A 12,500-nucleotide genomic window follows, 5' to 3' on the forward strand; every position below is an offset into this window, starting at 1 on the left:
GATCGATTTCCCTTATACATAGCAATATAAAAAAAACAATTATTAGAATCCAATATCACATGCTTTAGACTAAAGAATTCGGGAGCACAGTTGTACAGAGCGTTATATGAAATTAAATAAACGACAAAAGAACAGGAGTCACGTAATCACATTCAATATCTTACAGCTGTTTCTGCTATAAATGTCCGTGCACTCATATACATACATATATATATATATATATATGTAAATGTACATATATGAGGTGTGTCTAAATATATATTCTTTTATTCTTTTACTTGTTTCAATAGGACTTATCCTTTGTAAGCCTAGTACTTATTCTGTCGGTGCCTTTTGCCTAACCTTTAAATTTTGAGGTCGTAAACAAACTAACATCGGTTGTCCAGCGATGGGGGGTGGCCAAACACAGACACACAAATACATTAGTACATATATATATATATATATATATATATATATATATATATATATATATATATATATATATACACACACACAAATATACGACGGGCTTCTCTCAGTTTCCGTTTACCAAATCCCCTCATATGGCTTTGGTCGGCCTGAAGCTATAGTAGAAGATACTTGCCCAAGGTACCATGCAGTGGGCCTGAACCCAGAACAATGTGGTTGGGAAGCAGTGTGTATTTATGTATGTATGTATGTATGTCTGCATGCATATTGTTCCAGCCTACCAAACGTATATACGTTTTAATTTTGGTCCTTCCTCCATTTTTCGACGAACGGGAAGGTAGAAAAAGCCTTGAGTGGGGATATTCTTCACTTCTATACTTTCTGACTTCTCTCTTTCCGCTGACGGAATATTTTGCTTAGGGAACCTTTGCTCAATTCCTTGATGCACGTGCTTGGCTGTTCTTGAAAGAGCTCTACAGCCACTGTGTCTTCTTGTCATAACTACCCAGCACTATTCTTTTATTCTGTTACTTCTTGTTTCACTCATTTGACTGCGGCCATGTTGGATCACTGCCTTTAGTCTAACAAATCGACCCCAGGACTTTAATCTTTGTAAGCTTAGTACTTATTCTATCGGTTTTTTTTTGCCGAACTGCTAGTTTTCAGAGACGTAAACACGCCAAGATCGATTGTCAAGCGATGGCTGGAGGACAAACACAGACACACAAGTGCATACATTCATACATACATACATACATACATACATACACACATATGTTTGTGACTTACCACACAGCCACGCCTGCGTCTAGGCTTATATTATCCATTTTATTTTCATTTGTAACGTGTGTGTGTGTGCGTGCGTGTGTGTGTGTGTGTGTGTGTGCGTGTGTGTGCGTGAGCATACATGTGAGTGTGCGTGTGTATAAGATTGGTATACATCTCGCCACTGGTATGAAACCATCGTGTCAGCCTTGCAGGAGCCTCTACTTGATCTAGCTCGCTCTAAATAGCAGCCAAACACCTGAATCACTTGCCACTTTATTTTTTTTTTCAAAAACGGATACATTAAGCTTCAGAAAGAATATGGCCGAAAAATAGAGACAAGATAGCTAAAGCAGGGATGCGTTTCATCATAGGTCAGCTGAATCGGTGACGATCTCGGTTCAACCAAAAACAACAATAGTAATATCAATAACAACAAAAACGGTTGGGTTATTTTTGTCTCATAATAATCGGACAAACATATTTACAAGAGTAAAACATCTGGTTATTCTCTTTCTCTTCTTTCTTCCCTCCCTCCTCCCCTCTCACTTTATCCTCTGCCTCTTTCTCTATGTTTCCCTCACCTTCTCTCTCTCTCTCTCTCTCTCTCTCTCTCTCTCCATCTTTCTCCTCCGGTTGCCAACTGAGCTACATCCATTGCGCTGACATCCGACCATGCAATGAATCATTTGCGTATGGTATGCATCCTTGTACCTCTGCGTGTGTGTGTGTGTGTGTGTGTGTGTGTGTCTAAGGGGGGGGGGGGGGGGGGGGGGGGTGAGGTGTGGGGCGGAAGTGTTTGATTGGTTATTAATAACCAACGTGGAAGGCTGCTGAACGCAACATCCATAGACGCACTGTTTTTCACCATAGACCTGACCGGACCATCTGCTTGGCCCGACGGGATTTGCAACCAGCAAATGCTCCGATGCTACTACTACTACTACTACTACAACTACTACTACTACTACTACTACTACTACTACTACTACTACTACCACTAACCATTGCTGCTGTTCTTAAACTTTGCGGAGTTCGCAAAAGGTGGTATTAGATTATTTTACAGCAGCAGCAGCAGTAGCAGCAGCAGTAGCAGCAGCAGTAGTAGTAGTAGTAGTAGTAGCATTAGTAGTAGTAGTCGTGGTGGAAGGATGGGTGTGTGGGTGGGTGTTTGTTATTGATGGATCTCTATTCTTGCTTGCCTCGCTTTCGGCTAATTATCTTTAATGACTGCTGCAATTAATACGAAAGCAGAACATGATGATGATGACGATGGTAGTGGTGATGATGATGATTATGATGATGATGGTGGTGGTGGTGATGACGTCGATAACGATGAGACGTCGATGATGATGACAATGATGACGCGGCAAATGATGTTTTAATCTGTAAAAAAAATATAATCATTTGATGTTTTTGTTTTTTTTTTTCTTAATTTCAAGTAAATACTTTTTCCGTCTCAAATTTTTCTGGGATAGGATGACAAAGATGGCGGCAGTGGTGGTCGAGGTGGTGGTGATGGTGGTGGTGGTGGTTGTGGCGGCGACAACGGTGATGAATGTGATGACGGTGATGACGGTGGTGCCGGTGGGTGGGGACGTCGTGAGTGTTAGAGGTAGATGGGGATGGAGGTGTATTGATGAATTCGAAACTGTTTTTTTTCTGTCTCTCTCTCTCTTACTTTGAGTAATCAACGCCGCTTTTGTGTGAGTGTGAGTGAGGAGACGTGATTATGTCCTACCAAACAGCTGACCTCACATGACCTCGCTATCAACTCTATAAAACAAGGTTAAACGGCAATAAAACCGCGCCATATTGTCAAATAATTTAGAAGCAATTAATTTCTTTTTTAATGGAATAATGATCTCTATTCACGAAACTCACATTATAGATATTGTTATAAGGATGGCGTTATAGTACATTTGTTGTTGTTGTTGTTGTTTTCGAAGCTGCTCTTGGAGTAGCAGCAGCAGCAGCAGTAGTAGTAGTCGTAGTAGCTAGTCATAGTAGCAGCAGTAGTAGCAGCAGCAGTAGTAGTAGTAGCAGAAATAGTAGTAGTAGTAGCAGCAGTAGTAGTAGTAGTAGTAGTAGTAGTAGTAGTAGTAGTAGCGGCAGCAGTATTAGTAGTATTAGTTGTTTTTGTTGTTGTTTACCCACAGCTTAGCTATGGCTGAAAGTGACTCAGTACGAGTGTTTGACCCTGGTATCATATCCCCACAGAGGTTTCTCCACATCAGAATGGAATACAAACCATAACATGATTACTTGCAATGATGATGATGATGATGATTGTAGTGATGATGATGATGATGATTTTATCATTAGAATATACAGTGATTAAGCAAGCATAGGTGGTTTTGTCATAACCACCCCTATCTAACACGAGGGTATCTAAAATTGCCTAGTGTGACGTTTAGTTTACTTTTAAGACTTTAGGGTATGATTCGAGGGCATCAGAAGGTACAACTAGATACAGGATCCGAATTGTTTCGTATTTAGGAAGTTTGTTTTGGGAATATTGCCCTAGATTTTGGCGTCCAAACATTGTTTCCTGACTTCATATACTGTGATAATCATTGAAAGGCTGACTGGACCAACAGCTCTTGTAATTCTAATTTTCCTTCAAATCCGCCATACTTCATACCGCTTCAACTCATTCAACCAAGAATGCTGATGCTCAGAAATTAATTCATTTTCAAAACAGACAGAATCATTAGCGCATTGGAATCGTTAGCGCATTGGAATCGTTAGCACTTTGCTATATTTCTTATATTTTAAGTTCTAACCGCACCAAATCCAACCTTTTTTTTTTATAAAGTACCAGTCAAGTACTGTCTCAATTGAATTCACTAATACCTTTGTGCCTTTGTAAGAAATCTCTATTTTGATTGGTGGAGAAGAGTGATGGTTAAACATAACTGATAGTGTGTAAAACGAATTAAAACATCTTGAGGCATTTAATTATGTTTCTATATTTCAAGCTCACATCCCAGAAATAGACTTGAAATGTTGTCTCCCAACGTCTATGAAATAACATATTTCGACCCCCAAATATTGGATCGAGATAATCAGCTGTAACAACCCCCATACTCGCTTACAAAATCTATGGCTGTACGCCTAGATTAGAAATAAATCTTGAAGGAAGAGTGGCATAAAACCACGACTTTCTTAAGGCAATCACGAGGTCAATGTGGTTGGTGAGTTTGGACATCTGTAGGATGGTACCTGTTTGGACAAAGAATCAGTTTCAACTCTTGTCATTCACTTCTGCTACAGTTCTGTAAACCATTAAGGTCGTACATCCAAGAAAGCCATTGTTTCCGAAGGCATATAAAAAATATGACATCTGCCATAAAAACCGCTGCATTACTATTCAATTATCTTCTAAATATCTGTTATGAAATGCTAACACAATTTCCCATCCAAATTTACAGGGATATCAATTAAAATACCTTGAAATTTAGATTTAAGGTTCCTGTCTCAAATCCTGAAAGATTTTAAGCAGTGAAGACTAATCTCAGAAAAAAACCGCTGATAACATTTTTTCTCAAGAAAAATGTTTCGTTTTGCTTCCCCCTTAGAAACGTTTTGCCATCTTTAACTTGTTTCGGTCATTAGACTGCGGCCATGCAGGAGCACTGCTTTGGAGAAATTTTAGTCGAAGGAATAAACCCCAATACGTTTTTGTTTTTATGTTACGCCTGGTACTTATTGTATCGGTCGCTTATGCTCAGCTGCTAATTTACGAGGATGTGAACACACCAGCATCAATTGTAAAACAGTGGTGGTGGACAAACACAGACGCAAAGATACAGACACAGACACACAGATATATATATATATATATATATATATATATATATATATATATATATATATATATATATATATATATATATATATATATAGGTTAAAAAAAAGACAAAAAACAATAGCAAAAAACAACAAAGTGAGGACGTGATACGGATAGTGTTATTAGACGCTCGGGAAAGGAAAGAGAAAGAGTATGACGTTTCGGGCGGAGCCCTTCGTCGGAAAGAAAGACAGTTCAGAGAATGGAAAAACGGAGGAAGAAAAAATCGGCACCGATGCCCACGAGGTTACATTGTGGAAGGACCGGAAGAGAAGGTGGTGGAGGAAAAGTTCTTTCTAAGACAGGAGAGTGAAAAAGGGAGGTGAATATGTGTACGTGCGTGAGGGTCTGCAAGTGTGTGTGTAATAACAGAACGTGTGTGTGCGTATGTATGTGAGTGTGTGTGTGTGTGTGTGTGCGTGGTTTGGTGGTTTATCTGTTAGTGTGTATGTGTGTGTTTCACACGACGAGCTCTTTTCACACTTTGCCAAGGTGCCACGCAGTGGAACTGAACCCGGAATCATGTGGTTAGGAAACAAACTTCTTGCCACACAGCTACACCTGCGCTTCTAGTCTTTATGGGTCACGTGTTTGAACTCAAACTCTGCATCATTCAAGCTTTGCTTTAAGCAATTATATTTTGTGAATATTTATTTCAGTTTAGTTTCTGAATTAAATGGTGAGATCTTTGAAGCCATTAACGCTAATACTACTCGACTGGTATTATATGTTGTGTATAAACATTTGTTATAAAATGTTTAAAGAATATCTGGTATGGCTGTACTAAACGATTGTTGATCCGATGTGTAGAGGTAACTGAAGAAATTCAGCAGGAAAATTATAAAAATGTACAACAGAAATTATAAGAAAATTGGACAATTATATAACATATAACTGATGTTTTAGACAAAATGGTCGCATTAGCATTAAGATACAAGTGTTTAGAGGTGATAGCTGAAGAGTTAAGTCATATGGTTTGATATCAGTTTTTCGAGACAAGTGTTTGGTGAAGAAATTAGGTAAGAGCATTGCATCGGCTGGACTTGGTTGGGGTGGAATACACTTAACTGATTCAAAGGAGCAAAGGCTGTAGTAGAATAAAAAAGAAAAACAGAGACAAGAACAGAATGGGTGAGATTGTGTCTGTTGTGCCGTTGGTGAATAAGTATTTATCAATGAGCGAATATGTGTCCTAAATACAAGTTTCCAGAACAACTAAATAACTGGTGGCTTTATAATATTCACATTAATTATATTCTTCTGTGATAACATTAATAATTATTCGCTGAATATTTTTGAATATGCAGTTCATTAGTCTTAATTGTGAATTTTAATTATATTTTGCAGTGAGCTTGAAATATGTGAAGGATGGCAAAACTGGAAGATTTCTCGAAAATTCAAAGAATTGTTACCTGGTTAAAATCTGAGGTATGTATTGTATTATTAACTCTCTTTCTCTTATTCTTCCTCTCTCTTCTCTTTCTCTCACACACACATACACATACTCACACATAAGCACTTATGCACACGTACATGCACGCCAATACATACATATAGAGTAATCCTTCACCATATCGCGGTTCACCTATCGCGGTTCACCTATCGCGGTTCACCTATCGCGGTTCACCTATCGCGGTTCACCTATCGCGGTTCACCTATTGCGGTTTATTATTTAAGCTTACGTCGATTCCTCCATGATGTTGTTTTGAATTTATAATAAAACAAACATGTACAAATAATAAAAATAATTTTAAAAATATATATAGTACAGAACTGTTTCTACTTCGCAGATTTTCACCTATCGCGCAGGGTTTTGGAAAGTATCTCTCGCGGTAGTCGAGGGATTACTGTACACGAACTCACACATATATAGACGCCTTCATAGCCACATATGCGCATGCATGTAGACACAATAGACAAGCATACGCATAGACTCACAGACACACAGACAGAACGATAAGAGTTTGAAGCCAAAATACGTTTCGTTGCTGAACACCACCACCACCACCAGCTGGTCTTTGGGTGAATTTTCCAGTATTCCTTCCGGTGCAAGTATTCCAACGGAATCATCGCTTCTGTATTGCCAAACCACAACACACGTTTATCCAGCGGACATTTTCCCTTCAGACATTCTTACCATTCTTTTGATGCAGATTTGTGTGGTTTAGTCGCACCAACTGGTCACAAAGGGCTGCACCGTAGACCACTCCTATACAAATATTCAGACGAAGACTTCGTTCTGAGTATAATGGGTCATCGTGACGTGCTACTTCCTGTCTCAATAACCTATGAGTCATAGATCCCTTTATAGGTTGCACCCCGTCTCTAGTGTTCGAGGCTCTAATTAAATATGTCATAGACACTGTCCACCCCATTTTTTTTCTTTTTTTTTTTAACAAAACAGCTACAAACACAGATACATACTTAGACAGATGCACGCGACGAATATATGCACACATATAACAAAAATTTATATCAAATGTATACATACATACATACATTATATATATATATAATACAGAATGGGACAAGGACGCAAAACATCCAGACAGTTCGGTGATACAAGAAAGGGACAAAACATCCAAACAGACGATACAAAGAAAACACGGACAGGTCATTCAGAGTTTTCTTTCTTCAGTCGAGTTCCAGATTATCCTTGCAATTTCGGCCGTATGTGTGTGTGTTTCTTATTTTGTGAAGTGGGTAGTATATATATATATGTGTGTGTGTGTGTGTGTGTGTGTGTGTGTGTGTGTGTGTGTGTGTGTGTGTGTGTGTTGTCTGTATATCTGCTATGTGTGTTTGTTTCACAACTACTGACGATCGCAACCCATCTACGCAGATACAAACGTGTAACCGTGGTTATATATTTAATTAAACAGCAAACACAGAAGATAAACTAGAAGGCCTCAGGAAAGTAGTTTATGGTCTGAATCGTCTGCAATCAGTTTGTATTGAATAACTTGCTGTGACGTCAGAGTCTTATTCAATTTGGCCAAATTCAATTACAGAAGTTAGATTCACGCACAAATATGTGAACAGATATGTTCGTATATACACCTGCTTACACGAAATGTATATACCAACATATACATACATACATACATGCATAAAATACATGCATTTATACATACATACATACAGGCATCCATATATATGCGCGCGCTTCTGTGCACATGTGAGCAAAAAATTTCAGAGATCAATAAACGCGGTCATCGTCTGAGACGGTAACAATTATTCCAGGGTAGTTCGTGAATTTTGGATAAGATGATGCGATGAAAAGAAAAAAGAATTTATTATTTCGGAGTTGGTTTCTTTTTTTGTTTTTGTCTAAGAGAAAGAACATATTTCTTATTTCTATATACCCGTATTTTTTATGATACATACGTCCATCTACATGTTTTTATATGTTTTTATCTCTATCTATCGATCTATCTATCTATCTATCTATCTATCTATCTATCTATCTATCTATTTATCTCTATCTCTGTATGTATATATATATATATATATATATATATATATATATATATATATATAGGAAAGAGGGTTTGAAAATGCAAATGACTTTTAAAGACGTTTATTGACTTGACCGGTTTCACTTATTAAAAAAGAGATTATCAAAAGTAAAATGTAAAGCTTTGTATAAGCTTTGTAGGGTTAAAAAATGGTTATCATAATTGTATTAAAATATAGTTATAAAGTCTTTGATAATGATAAGAAAATGTTAAATAGAAATTTTGACAATGATAAGAAAATGTTAAGAGGAGCTTTTTGTTAAACAGTTTAAATGAAAGTGTTCAAAATAAGTAGTAAAATAAATTTATAGCTATTTTAAGTTCATAAAAAATCATGGTTGTATAAGAAGCATATATAGAGGGTGTCCACAAAGTCTGGGTAAATGGAGTAAATAAAATCATAACATAAGCAATTAAATATAAGAAATAATGATTTCTTAAAGTATGTGTTAATCCCCATGTACCCAGAGTTTGTGGACACCCTGTATAGAAGGAAATATTTATATATATATATATATATATATATATATATATATATATATATATATATATATATATATATATATATATGTATATATATATATATATATATATATATATATATGTATGTATATATTCCGTTACATTCAAATCAAAATGCCAAAAGATGTATTTCTACACGCGCGCAAGTGTGCGTGTGCCGTGTGCAAGGCGTTCTCTTATCGAATAATAAGACCCTCATATAATATACACATATGTGTGTGCACACACGCATACAAAATTTGCGCACACACGTATACACACAAACACACACGCTCATATATATATATATATATATGCAAATACACACATTCGCAGCTGTTCTTTTGCAATGCATATTTTTATCAAGGTCCTTTTCGTAATATTTTTTTGAATTTCTTGCATCAAGGATCTCAAATCCACCATTATCTCCCGTAGACCTTCCAGGTCTCATCTTATGCATGAAGTGCTGTTGAAGTGTATTGCCGCTACTTCATAGTAAGCAGGTTGAATACAAACGTCGTTGACTTTACCATCGAAATGTGAATGGTTGACATCCGTCAGCTGTATATTTCTGTCTGTGATTAGTTTGTTTGTTTTGTTTTTCTATGTTTGATTTAGTTTAGTGCTTTCCTATGAGTGGCTATTGTGTCCATCATTATTTGTATATTGTTGCCAGGAATTCTAAAGAGTATAGATGTATTTTTTACTAACGTTTTCCTACATAATCTCTTTGTGTTGTGTGATGGACGAATAGTAATTGTTTCGCCTTGAAAGTACATTACATGAATGGAAATTTAACGTCAACTTTACTTTCGTGAGCAAACTAACCAGGAAAGGACTAGCTTCCTATACCAGGAGATATTTGTTACTTAACTCTTTCAAACAGAAATGTGGAGATGAGTACAGGAATCATGAACTTTTGTAATTCGGAAAGTGATTGTATCATCTTATTATTGGATAAGATACCTCGATTTGCACCTGTAATCCAATCTAATCTAATTCCCATTTCTCTCTTCTTTCTTTTTTCACGTTTGATTTTGTTTCCCTGTCCAGCCCCACCCCACCTACCAATCCCTTCCTTTATTCCAAATTCTCTGGATTTAATTACTCATCAATGATGTTGTTGTTTTTTTTTGTTCTGAGGCGGTTCAAACAAAACATAAACCACATCGATGCCATGTATTTAAGGCACCCTGTGAAAGTCATAAGCACTATGACTTCCCTCTGACCAAACTTTGGGGAAAGAAATTACCGTGCCATCATGAAATGCATAGAAGCATCTACATGGTTGCTGGAATTCCTAAAGTCACCAACCATATTTTCCTGAAATCATAACATACCTCCTTAAAAATGAAGGTCACATTAGATAATGAAACGTCAAACGCGTTTATAACGACGAGATGGTCACGGCTAGAATGCATTCGATTACAATTCTCCTTGATCACCATTGATCTGGAATTAATCAGTAACAACAACAACAACAACAACGCCAACAATGAAAAGCATTGTATCATACTCTATAGCAAAGTCTACAAAAATGATGATTCTCTTGGGTGAAATAAGCACCAGAGATGCTTTGCCTCACGCAGAAACTGTAGGAAATACTCAGATGTTTTGAAAGCTTTTTCTAAATTCATTGCAATGCTGGAAAACCCTGTGTGTCATCAATAGGTATCTCGGGGTATTTCTCTCCTTAGCCTGTACACTTCACCTTAGTGGGGCAGCGAGGACTGAGTTATTCTTCACTTACGGAAGGGTTCCACTTGCTGCCCTTTATCAACCACGGCCACCTTGAGCTAGATTTAACTGCTGTACCAAATTCCTTGACGGCTTTCTTTAGTTTTTCTGAGTTCCAGGTCTATCTTCTGTGGGGCAACGAGGACAGTTATTCTTCACTTACGGAAGGGTCTCACTTGCTGTCCTTTATCAACCACTGTCTATCTTCTGCAGGAAATAGCGTACTGATCTGGATTATTATCCCTAATTTCAGCAATTTTGCAGGTATTTGTGTAAACATATATATCTTTAGGCATACATACGCACTCATGCGTACATACATATTCACATACACACACATATATAGGGATGAATGTGTGTACACGCATGTATGTATATATGCAGATATACACATACCTACATGCATGCATATACATATGTGTGTACGTACATATATGTTACTGCATGTGTATATGCACATACTTTCACACAGACAAACACACGCACACACACACACACAAACGCACACACACACACACACACACACACACACATACACGAATGACTTAACAAAACCACATCAGTGATATTGATGCGTTCAGAAAACATCTGAACCTGACGAGAAAAATAAAATTTGAAGCTCTCAGCTAATATCTATATGTCGCCAACAAAAGTGAATCTTTCCTATTCTATTTACATGTAGAATGCTTTGTAGAAACTTATAAACAATAAATTGTCAATGCTTCATTTTATCCTCTCAGAAGAATAAAATGAACTGCTGACCTCGATGGGATTTTGCATTCAGAATATAAAGGGGAATAACTGGATATTGCAAAGCATTCAATAAAACTCACTAATGATTCTGTAAATCGACCAATATCATAAATTTTCTATTAGAGAAATCGGGTCCTTACCCGCAAGCATACTAGACTTGCCTTCCCTTGAAAACGTAGTGTTAATATCATTGGTCCCCTAATATAAACGTATTGGAAGGTTGCGAGCTGGCAGAAACGTTAGCACGCCGGGCGAAATGCCTGGCGGTATTTCGTCTGCCTTTACGTTCTGATTTCAAATTCCGCCGAGGTCGACTTTGCCTTTCATCTTTCCGGGGTCGATAAATTACGATAAATTATGTACCAGTTATGTACTGGGGTAGATCTAATCGACTGGCTCCCTCCGCCAAAATTTCGGACCTTGTGCCTAGAGTAGAAAAGTATATATATATATATATATATATATATATATATATATATATATATATATATATATATATATATATATATATATATATATACATATATATATATACATATATATATATATATATACATATATATATATATATATATATATATATATATATATATATATATATATATATATATATATATATAGGGTAGGGTTCAATTAGAAATGTGTACTATTCAGATGTAGGTTTCGCAGAATTCATGAGAATTCTTAATTTACTGAGATCGTTTCTCCTCACTTGGAGTAAGTAAAACAGATTGGCAGGTGTTGGTTTATTTATATTCTCTTGAAGCAAAGATACTTTCAATGAACTAAGAATTTGTTTTGTTCTGTATTAAGTATTCATTTCAGCATTATTTGTTCAAAATTCACAAAACTATTCATTCTGGGCTATTTCACCTAACACAATTTCGTTTAAATTGTTTAAATTAACTCGGCCATAAATATCCACTATTCTCTTTATTTCAAAGTCTTATTCTTCAATATTG

The 12,500-nt window shown here is 36.6% G+C and overlaps 1 long non-coding RNA gene across 3 annotated transcripts in view; it reads left to right on the forward strand.

Moving 5' to 3' along the window:
* Positions 1-12,500, forward strand: part of LOC106872919 (uncharacterized) — a 156,945-nt gene that overhangs the window by 78,690 nt on the left and 65,755 nt on the right. For all 3 annotated transcript variants that reach the window (XR_016241724.1, XR_008264018.2, XR_016241723.1), the window contains exon 2: positions 6,377-6,457. This is a non-coding gene — a long non-coding RNA (uncharacterized LOC106872919). The remainder of the gene's footprint in view (positions 1-6,376; positions 6,458-12,500) is intronic.

This window comes from Octopus bimaculoides, chromosome 4, assembly GCF_046866305.1.
Source record: "Octopus bimaculoides isolate indiv1 chromosome 4, ASM4686630v1, whole genome shotgun sequence".
Classification (NCBI taxonomy): Eukaryota; Metazoa; Mollusca; class Cephalopoda; order Octopoda; family Octopodidae; genus Octopus; species Octopus bimaculoides.